This window comes from Ostrinia nubilalis, chromosome 17 (genome assembly GCF_963855985.1).
Source record: "Ostrinia nubilalis chromosome 17, ilOstNubi1.1, whole genome shotgun sequence".
In the NCBI taxonomy this organism is placed as follows: Eukaryota; Metazoa; Arthropoda; class Insecta; order Lepidoptera; family Crambidae; genus Ostrinia; species Ostrinia nubilalis.
The window spans coordinates 11453397-11465633 of NC_087104.1; positions in this window are offsets into that span (position 1 = coordinate 11453397).

Consider the following 12237-nt stretch of genomic DNA (forward strand, 5'->3'; position numbering starts at 1 on the left):
TTTTCAGGGCTTAAACACGTACTTATTCAGTACGTATTTTTATGAACCTAAACTCGTGTGTCATTAATTAATCACATGAGAAAAGTTTACGCCCTTTTAATACCAATATTTATTAGCTACTTACCTATTATAAAAGTTAATTAATTAATATCATAATTTTTCAGTAAACATTGGCAAAGAGCTTGTAACTAATTTTCTTGGAAAACGTTCAGAGTTCGACCACCCAGCATCAATGAAAAATATACAAAATCTCTTCAAGTTGTCTGCAGCTTCAAAAATTTACTTTATTAAATTCGATTTTTTTAAAATATTATTAGTAATTTGTTTTTGCACAAATTACTAATTAGGTACTAGACGTAGCGTGGGCAGGCCTCCTACTAGGTTGACCGACGATCTGGTGAAGGTCGCGGGAAGAGCCTGGATGCGGGCAGCGCAGGACCGTTCATTGTGGAAAACCTTGGAGAAGCATTTGTCCAGCAGTGGACATCATTTGGCTAAAACGACGACTAATTACTCCTCTTAGCCCCTAGTGGTAAGCTAAATATGCTGGTGCTACGAGTGGGCTCACTACAATAGTCGAGCGGCGCGGTGGGATTCGAAGCCGCGTTCCTTGGATCTCGAGTCGGCCAGTCCGATCACTTCACCGTTCGGTTATCGTAGTTTCGTAAATTCCTTATAAATAATTCTTTATTAGCATGTAGGCCCTTTTCAGAGCACTTGTACGTGTGCGTGTCCCAAATATAGCTTTCTAGGTAATTTTTGAGGAAACTAGGATTTAATTTACCCTCATCCCTTCGTTCCTATACTTAGCTACGTAGGTATATAATTTACCATAAGTTATTTAACTGTGAAGTATAAAATACTTTGAGGCCCATAAAATATATGATAAGGTCGCTGCCCCGTGGAAAGGTACTCGCAGACAGACAAGTGTCTTTTATACTCGTAGATATTTTTAATTATGTATAAAGTCAAAATTATAATTAATGCTATTTATAGCATTAATTATAATATTTAAGATTAGCATGTTTCGACTGAAGCTCGCGAAGTCAAAGTCGAATAGACAAGACAAAGTAGGCTTACTTACCTATCTACCTACTAACGTGATAGATGTAACTTTTGCTATCGCTTCACGTAGCGAAATAACTAAGCGTAACGAAGCGATCACGAATTTTAATCTCTGAAGTCTAAGGAGGCTGAAAATTTGTTACATCAGTAGGTAATCAAGAAGGACATTTAGGCTGAGTTGCACCATCTTACTTTAACTTTAACAAACGTCAAAAGTCTGTCAAACTCCATACAAATATCACCGGAGGTTATAGTTACTGTTAAAGTAAGATGGTGCAACCACAGAATACTTACATAATAGTAGCAAGTGCAACTCAACTCAGCCTAAGTATCGAACTACAGAAATATACTTACCTAATACCTTTGTAACCAGTTTTTCTCTTAATTATAAGTACCTACAGAAGCGATTAATATCCCCGTTTGAAGTCACTCCCCCGTTGACCCAGGTATATCACGGTAGGGCAGTGCTTATCGATGACTCAGAAGGCCGTCGATATCGATACCCGTCGAGACAGTTTATGGGCGGTTGGCCGCCACCCGGTCCCACCCAGATTGTCGACCCCAAACGGTTCATGCACCTACGTTTCGTCAGGTCTTATTAGCTGACCAACTGAAACAGGTAGGTGGAAGGTTCAAAGTACACACTTCGGTGATCAGGCGCATGTCTCGTGTGTCACAGCTCTTAAGTGTCAACCCTAGTCCTCATAGAGATGACGTAACTTCTACTAAGTATTGCTATAGTTCTGGTTTAATTGCTCGTGCTCATCACACTACGAACACCCTAGCACGAACCGCCCGCCAGGGGTAGTCAATTATAATCTGCTATAGTCAAACGATTCTGAAACGTGACTTTGAAATAATATTAATCCAGTATTGATAGCAGCGCCCTCCTGTAAATATCGTAATTATATGGGACCCTTCAGTGTTTTCCAACGTGGCAAAAATCGGAACTAATAAATAACTATTGATATCGATAGCCCTGTGAACCTAGCGCCCTTCTGTCAATGTTATAACTGGGACGGTTCAGTGTTGGACAACTATAACTATTCGGCTCAAATACAGTCTGTAACATTATTATAACACATAAAAATTCGTGGGGAAGGTTTTTGTCCAGCTGTGGACGAAATTCAGTTGCAACGAACGTAGATACACGTGCGCGCCAGTAGATTGCCAATCTTAATCAACAAGACTAACACAAAACAAACTTCCTAAAATATTTATGACCAGTCTTACTCGTATCTATCGACTCCAAAAATAGTATGTGATTTACCAAATATGTAGTTAAAAATAAGTTGAATGAGATAAAAATACGCAACCATTTACAAACATAGAAACTGATAAAATGTCAACGTAAATATTTAGTATTAATTTCATTACGTCATTTTTTCCTCATTTGAAGATTGTAGCATTTCCCAATTATAACTATCCGAGCGGTTAATGACATACTATTGGCCAATATTTCAAAACATTACGAAACCATTTATGTGTCATATTAATTCGTCGTAAGTAGATTCATATTTTTTTCATATACGAACAATATTTCTTAATAACATTAGCAACTGCTCTAATGATTATGTTGATGAGATGCTCTGATTGAGGAGACTTAAGTTTTGCAAATTTACTTAGCAGTGGGTGCACATTATCCGGCATTACAAGAGAAATTGTGGGAATTTCATAGGAACTTTCACGCTTTCCTTATTACCTACTTTTGGGGCTCATTACAGTGTAGGTCGTACACTAAACAGGAAGAGGGAAATGAAACTAAATAAGTGTCAGTATGTACAGCTACATACTGACACAGAATAGGCAGTAGGCACAGAATAACTGTAGATATCCACACCACGTGTCAGAGGCCTGGCAAACTTGATCGCGATCGATTCAAGCCCAACGACAGAGAACAAACATTTTCAAGAACTCTTTCAATAATATTCCAAAAGTCTCAGAATCACTTTCATTTGCGATTGAATTCCAATAAATTGAACGTCTACAAACCGCCAAAATGATTCACCAGTCAGTAATTTTACGACAAACGCGTCACCTGAAGAAGTCTACTCATTGATAGCATTCTCGCGACGGCCGAGACGAGAATGCAAATGGAATATTTTTACATAATTGGGCTTGCATCAGACGTCTTTAATTTTTTAATAAAGGGCATCCATTTTATATATAAAATTATGTATTTTGGATCCGTGAGTGTGTGAATATGATATTCGTACAATATGTTACTGCAGTGTTAAATAATCAAAAGTCCTACTTATATTATTTTGCCTACATGTACCTACAGGAAATGATTTAATCCAAGGATTTAATGTAACTAATACTCGTATTACCTATGTTATTTCAGTCATATAAGTTCCTATACATGCAATCAACCCTCAGATCATAGAATATGATCTGAGAATCAACCTAATCTTTTGAGACGTTCTCGTTGACGAACTTAGGTAAGTAGGTATTTTTAAAAAACAAAGTTGCAATTTTCACTGCGGAAAAACAAAATTAGAATTGTAAAAGGCTGAAATATGCTGCACCTGGACTCATTTGGCTGGATTAACATATATTTTCGCATTTGGACCGTGGACGTTGAGGGTCGAAGGCAATGAACTTGAGAATGCGCCCCTCTTGAGATTTTGATGTTCTCAGATTTAAAGAGTAGGTATTTTATCTTAAGATATGCCGAAAGCCATTATTGGTGACATTATGAAGTATCAGATCAGTAACCCTGAATCTGACTTCCAGATTCTGTGGTAGGTATTTTGACTTGGTGAAAACTTAGCGAAAAGTAGGAGCCTTGAAATGACAAGAGCTGACAGACGTTTTCGAGTGGCGACCATTGACCGGAAGATGTATTGTGAGCAGGAATTCCACTAGGTGGACCGAAGATCTGTAAAGGTCGCGGAAAGTACCTGAATGCGGGCAGCGCAGGATCGGTCATTTTGGAAATCCTTGAAGTAGGTCCTCGTCCAGCAGTGGATGTCATTTGGCTGAAACGAACGAATGGAGGCCATGAAAACTTATAATAGTTATTTAGTTAACTATAGTTTAACGATCCTATGACACCCTGTTTAGAAGGAGGAACTGCCGTAGAATCCGGCTCTTTTTTGTGTGAGGATGCTTTTTTATATTTATAAAATTCACGATCGTTTATTTACTCGTTACGAGTACCCAGCTATTACACATATGTATAGCGTGGGTAAGGATAGTAAGGTAGTTATTTTGTTTTGTGATGTAATGAGAATGCAAATTAATCTTTCGTTGTAGTTTTCAACAGGTCGTATGATCAAGAGACTTTGGTGGAGTCTGGAACGGGTCGCCGACATTCGTTTCTTCACATGACTGCCAGCCGACACAACATTTCGTATATCGCCGCTTCGCCGACAGAACCTTTCACCAGCGTACGATTCGTCGACAGCACAAGTCGTCATTAGATATTTCGCCTACGAACGATTCACTAAACTGATACTTCGTCAATTAACTATTCAAATAAAGTTAAGCCATGTAGGTATTAATTAGGCAACATTTGTTAATAAACTGTTTATGACTAGACAGTGTAAATCAAGTTTACTATAAACACTGGTTTCTGAAACTTGGCCGTCCACACTTGCTCTCCACTCATAGCGGGGAGCACGGCAACATGTATCATAAACAATGTTTCATCACCTTTGTTTAAAGACTGTTTACAGAGATGATGAAACATTGTTTATGAACAGTGTTCATCAACAAATGTTGCCTAATGAATACATGGCTTAACTTTCGGATTTATGAAATTCAGCATTAGGGATATATAAAACTTTTAATAGTCGAGGAAAATAGAAAAAAATAAAAGAAGATAGGAAAAAACATTTATTATAATCAAAATAATGTAAATACAAACTTAAATTAGCAATACTTTTGTAATGTGCCAATCATCAAAATCTTTATTAATTAATTTAAAAAATCATGGTGACCCAATATGTTTATTTATTTATTTTTTTGTAAATATTGCAATTGTCTATTTATGTATATAGTTTTTATTTATAACGTTTGTAAAATAATTGTAAAAAATATTAAATTGTAAATAATCGTTCGTAGGCGAAATATCTAATGACGACTTGTTCTGTCGACGAATCGTACGCTGGTGAAAGGTTCTGTCGGCGAAGCGGCGATATACGAAATGTTGTGTCGGCTGGCAGTCATGTGAAGAAACGAATGTCGGCGACCCGTTCCAGACTCACTTTGGTGTGATTAATTGAAGTCGTCTCTTTAGCAAAGTGTTTTTCAACCTGTGGGAAGCCTCTATAGGGGGTCAAGAGAGGTCGTAAAAACTACCTTAGTAAAAAAAAAACAGTATCCGAAATCTAATCAAGCAAATAAATGCATAAAAGTTGTATGGATTGAAATATTCGGTTCCTACAATACAACATCTTTCAAGTGACATTATAAAATACATGAAAAAAGGGGTGGCAAAATATTTTTTCATATTGACTACTTAGTCGTGTCATGAAAAAGGTTGAAAAACACTGTTGAAACTCATCCTCATCAGAAACTAACGCCAGTTTGATTTGTCTAAAGGCCTTCTACTCATACGTCACAGACAGAGCCTGAACATCCCTAAGGAAGGTTTCTACCTCTCTTCCTTCTTCAGCTGGTGGTAGCATCTCTGCGAAATTACAGCAACACCATCTCGCAACTCTGTGCTTAGCAAGATACGGTACACTTTGGTAGGGAGTTTGTTTTTTATTCTCTTTAAAGTTTAAAATCTACCGCATCGAGTAGGTACCTACAATGAATACCTACTTACTTAGAATAGAATCCTAAGTTACGCTTCGACAGATAAAGTAGTACTACGGCCTGGCTTTTATTAGATTTTTTGGTTGAGATCTAATACTGGTTTCCAGGCAAGTCATTAATTATGCGATAGCGTCCCGCATCATGAGGTTACCAGCGGTCGCCGCGTACGCAGACGGTTTGACGGCACAAAGTGACCCGGAGTGGCCAGGTGTGAAGGGGACTTCGCTCTTCCGGAAAATAAGCCTGCTCTGCCACATTCCTGGGGACTTAGATCCAATGAAAATAGGAATAAGGATAGGTAAGGATTCTAATTCATCCAAAGTGACCAAAAAGTTGACAAGACAACACAACCTTATTCCAATGTAACAAAGACGTGTTGCGAGTTATGGCTAAGTTGTTTGGGTGTCACGATCATTGACGCTGAATGTACCTCTAGCTCTGGCTTCGCCTGTATGAATTTCGAGCTATCATATATTTAAGCATATTCTCGCGAGTGTCCGTTTCTAAATTCCGGTATAAATCTAAACTGTTTTTCCCTGAGTCTCAACGTATCTCTCCAAATTTCATTTAAATCGGTAGTGATTTAGGCGTAAAAGAGTAATAAACACCCATTATCCTCATGCTCATCATCCTAACAAACGTTGATATTATTAGCAGAAAGTGGTATAGAATAATATCTCGGAATCCATTAATTCGTATTTTTATCAACGAAAAGAGAGCCAATTAAGGCACGTTTGTAAGAAATAAAAATGTTATTTACTCGTAGGTAATTAACTATTGGAATCTTATCTTATTAGTAAAACAGGATAGGACAAAAACCTCGCAGCATTCTCAAATGTTAGCTACGGGTCACAGATGGACAAACTTTTTATGAAAGGTCGTTGCATTTCAAGGATTACAAAATGCAAAAGGTTAATGATTCAACATTCAAATCGACTAGAACAATATTTTATAGTTGATATTTTACAACTGATACGTATTTTTGTCTATCGTCGGCAAAGTGCATCTTTACAAGTTTTATCCTAATTTAGCAACTGGTTTGTTCAAAGAACAAATTGTAACCCTGAAACCAGGCTCTCAAAGCTGTATTTTCCGGATTTTTAATAGTGTAGATTAGATCTGTAACTACATATTACCTACTGCGAGAGCTGAATCAAAATTTCAAAAAAATGTTTACGTAGAGATTTGCATGATAAGGTAAAACTTATACAGGGTGCCCCAAAAAGTTGTGTCAAGCCGAAGCCCAGAGGATCAAGCCAGAGGAAGAGGAAGTAAGGAGGAAGAAGCCAGAGGTGGTCACTAGGGCTACCGGAATCCAGAATTTTCCAGCCAGAATTTTTTTAAAGCTGAAAGTCTATCAGCACATGCTTCCAACCCAACACAGATATGAACGATGGACCATCATGACTCATGAGCCCCTGAGCAGAGGATCAAGGGGTTATGTGGACAAAAAGTCTATCCCCTACCACAGCCCCTACGCAGCGGATTTTCTAAGGGTTTTTTTAAAAATTAAAATGTTTACTTATTGCCATTAAACCAATGTACAGAGTATTAATCTTATGACTAGCGGCTTCTGCACTAAGCATAGCTTGTGTCGCAGTAGCCTTTTAGTTTTGTGGAATAAGCCAACATTTCAGGTATAAATGAAATCTTGAAAGTATCGGGTCTCCATATGTAAATAGGAGCCCGCGGACAACAAAAAACAGTTGGTTTTGAAATTATAATGCGTCCGCATCGACCGCCGCATAACAAGACCGATCATTTGTCAAGTGGCAGAAATTGCTCATGTAGGTGGGCTACATGAAGACTTGCGTTATTTCTGTTAGTGATTCTACTATTCCACTCTCTCTCTTAAAAAAAACTATTTAAGAAAGTCAACATTTACATTTATCTCTAGTTATCTGGTAATAAACTATAAGACTTACTGGATAAAATTACTTCTATTTGAACTCTTTCACTCATACGCACGGCTGATAAAATGCAGACAATTGGACAATAAAGTTTCATTTTTAAACTTTTTCGAATAGACTTTGGAGATAATCGAGGATGGATAGAGGAGCTGCAAAATTGGTTTATATTCTACGGATGATTGATTTTATCAACGTTATGAAGCTGTAGCTACTCATGACAGTAATAAACTTAATTTTATAGTCCAGGTTTTAATTGAGTAATCGGAAAGCTAAAAGTAGTAGCAGACAACCAAGGCGGTCGTGTTAAAGTAGTCGCTCTACACGCCGCTCTACCGGGCAGCAAATGGCTTGCGTCGGCGCATGCATGATCAAATTGATCAATCAGTTATATCCCCGAGGAACGCTGAAATTTCGTTCCGTCTGGCCTTTGAGCCGCTACCTAGACCACACTCGGTAACCTACATGTGTCCGGGCGAATTGAGCAAAAAATCCGACATTTAGATTTTTTATACGAATTAACTAGGTACTAGGAGTTGATTAGGTCGTAGAACGTTGACTATAACCGCCTCTGTTCTGCAGTCTAGTGGGTAAGACCATCTGCTTCAGATCCAGGTCCTGGGTTCGATTCGCGGTTGGGGCAAAGTTTTTCTGCTTGGTTTAGTTGGTGGTTCCACTTTGGCCAAATCATCACTTTTCATCAGAAGAATTCCTGCATGCAAAAATAGAGTCTTCAGAGATTCTAGAGGCTAACCAGGATGTTGTTTTGATCTATTACCGAGCGCTGAAATGCATTAAGATCAACAGATCAATGGTAGCTCTACCTTCCGAAAGGAACACCTTTCAGGAGGTAGAGCTACAATTGCACAATAAACTTCCTTATTCAGGCACTTCTTGCATTGATCCAACAACTATATCACGTGTTAGTTTGTAAGCATTATTTTTTATTTATCGCAAAAATAATAATAAGAAGGTAATTCAGTTTGAAGGTATAAAAAGTAAATCGTGTCTCTCGCAACTATTTCTTTTATTATTGGAATAATCTAAAGCATAACATACTACCTTGTTCAAACACATTAACATAACATAATAACAAGGTTAAATTTTGGCAAAATTATTACTTAAATACCTAAATAAACGTTGCAGGTTATTGATCTGACGATGGCGATCACAATTATTATAAAACCCACTCTAATTTCAGATTTAGTAAGTAGTCGCTCTACACGCCGCGCCGATCTACCGAGCAGCAAATGGCTTGCGTCGGCGCATGCATGATCAAATTGATCAATCAGTTATATCCCCGAGGAACGCTGAAATTTCGTTCCGTCTGGCCTTTGAGCCGCTACCTAGACCACACTCGGTAACCTACATGTGTCCGGGCGAATTGAGCAAAAAATCCGACATTTAGATTTTTTATACGAATTAACTAGGTACTAGGAGTTGATTAGGTCGTAGAACGTTGACTATAACCGCCTCTGTTCTGCAGTCTAGTGGGTAAGACCATCTGCTTCAGATCCAGGTCCTGGGTTCGATTCGCGGTTGGGGCAAAGTTTTTCTGCTTGGTTTAGTTGGTGGTTCCACTTTGGCCAAATCATCACTTTTCATCAGAAGAATTCCTGCATGCAAAAATAGAGTCTTCAGAGATTCTAGAGGCTAACCAGGATGTTGTTTTGATCTATTACCGAGCGCTGAAATGCATTAAGATCAACAGATCAATGGTAGCTCTACCTTCCGAAAGGAACACCTTTCAGGTGGTAGAGCTACAATTGCACAATAAACTTCCTTATTCAGGCACTTCTTGCATTGATCCAACAACTATATCACGTGTTAGTTTGTAAGCATTATTTTTTATTTATCGTAAAAATAATAATAAGAAGGTAATTCAGTTTGAAGGTATAAAAAGTAAATCGTGTCTCTCGCAACTATTTCTTTTATTATTGGAATAATCTAAAGCATAACATACTACCTTGTTCAAACACATTAACATAACATAATAACAAGGTTAAATTTTGGCAAAATTATTACTTAAATACCTAAATAAACGTTGCAGGTTATTGATCTGACGATGGCGATCACAATTATTATAAAACCCACTCTAATTTCAGATTTAGTAAGTACCTACTTACTCGATATGAAACTATTATAGTACTCATTAATCATTTACGAATAAAAGGAGGCGATAATAGCCCAAGGCAATTTGGATCCATCATTAATTATAAACTAAACACGTGGTTTACAACTTCCGGTAGTGATACTTGGCTATAGTAGGTCTAATTACGTTTTCAGCCTATTAATAACTTATTTAATTAACAGAGGCCAGCACAGCAGACTTTATTTTTGCTGTTAAATATCACCTGTTACAACTAAAGAAGATGCCACATTAAGTTTGACGTACAAGTGATTTTCAACTGAAAAACTTAGGTAGTAAAGTAGGCAATGAAAATTAGAAACCGTGCTCCGCACGGGTGTACCATACCTAATTTAGAAAAGATGAAAAATTGTCTAAACGATGGTGACAATCGGATCGCAATACCTACATGGTTTAGGGAAAATTAACAGAATAAAAAAATAACAGAAGAAATAAACAGATCGACCCGGAAAACTACCTGGTCCAGTTGAATATAAACCTACTGCAAAATGTAGAGACGATATTTAAAGGTTGGTTCAAATTTTAGCCTAGAAAAGATTGGTCTAATTTTAATTTTCAAATAAGTCACTTTACTGGTGTGTCTCTATCTTTATACATATCCTATACTTACTAATTAGCATTGCAGCAATAACATTATTAATTACCTCTACATCTCTTACAAGTTTAACGCTAAAACTGGTATCACACCAGCGGTTAAGAAGAAACAAATTCCCATATACTTTGCCTATTATGTAAGATAGAAAGTCCTTTGAAAAATGTAACTAATATTTTACAGTATCTCATAATCATTTAAAGACGCCCGTTCTTAAATGTTCGTCCTAATGCAAATTCTTTTGAATTCGATCATTTCAATCGCCAGATGGAGGTCTTCGTCCTTTAAGCCCACCTTCCTTGAGCGCCCGCGCCGACCTACCCTGGATAAAAAAGCGTTAGCACCATTATTGGTTCAAAAATCTCATTAAGGTCGAGGACCTTTGCGTAGTTCCGTAATGTGCGATTTTTTGTGTTTTTTTGCTCTAATCTGAGGGCACCGATTGAAGTTTACCTTGGCATGTCGTACACAACCTTCGGAGGTGTTTCGTCACATCGGGTCATCGAACTTTATGAGACTGGTGGCGTTATTAATATTATTTTGCAATATATAATTGAAAACAAGGATCTGGTGATTGTCCGGCCAGACCAGCTACCTGCCTCCGTGGGAATGTGATCCTCAGTTTTTTGCGAGACACTTCGACATTTTCGCGAAGGGGTCGGTTCCACCTTGATGGATGTCTGAGGAATGTGATTATACCTATCAAGCTGTGAAACTCTTAAATAATTGCAATAAGTAGACTCGTAGAATGTAAACGCACTTTGAGCACAAAAGCGCTCACAAAGCGCGTTATTTCGTTTCTATGACTGCTAACTGATAAAATAAATTCGAGATACAGGCGGGAACTTTATTTTATCTGCATGACTAGCAGATTTTCAGGGCCAAAACAATTTTGTAAGGCCTAGTGACCCTTAGCTAGAGTCCCTTTACCATGTCCCAATTTTTTTAAACTTTCGCGTTCTGTTTGAATTATAAAAATAGAGAAACACGGGGCTCTACCTATTCAATTTCATTTCAACATTACAGAAAATGACATTTTCATTTTAACATCCATTCTCTCTCGGTAGTGGAGCCCCTTAGGCAGTAGTAGCCTGCTGTTCAGCGTTTACTGGATAACTTTGTCCATGTTTCTGATCGACTGTGCGGCACACCTCATTATTATTCGTATTCTGGAATATGTAATCGTGTCAGAAGCTGTAATAATCTACATATAGTTCTGACCATTTCCGTTGTCTATTTTCACCTATTTAAGCCTCTCATAAATAAAACGAAACTCGAAGGATAAACAAACTTAGCAGTGTGCGTCGTAAATCGTGTCACGTTTTCAGTCAGTCAGATCAGAACTACGCAGGCAAATAATAATACGTACTTAATTACACAAATTCTTTAGAGATCGTGTGGCAGATTAAATGATTGATTGTAAATGTAAATGAATAGTTTGGCGCCAAAATTCCGAGCAAAAAACAGCCGACCGTCCATGACTCGGTGGATAAAAAACTCGAGTTATTCGACGCGCCACATAGCTTAGTCGATATTGTTTGCAACAAATATAATGTAATGATGTTGATCGAAGGTTTTATACAAATAGTTATTTATGAGCCAGTCATTCTGGTTATTAGTAGAACCACAGTAGAACGGAGCAATGTTAAAATACGATTTTAGAGCATTACTTACTACTTATCTTACTTAAAAAAGACTACCTGAAATAGTTATGAGTAGATGTAGTAGATTTATAGGAAATGATAGAGTTCGTAATA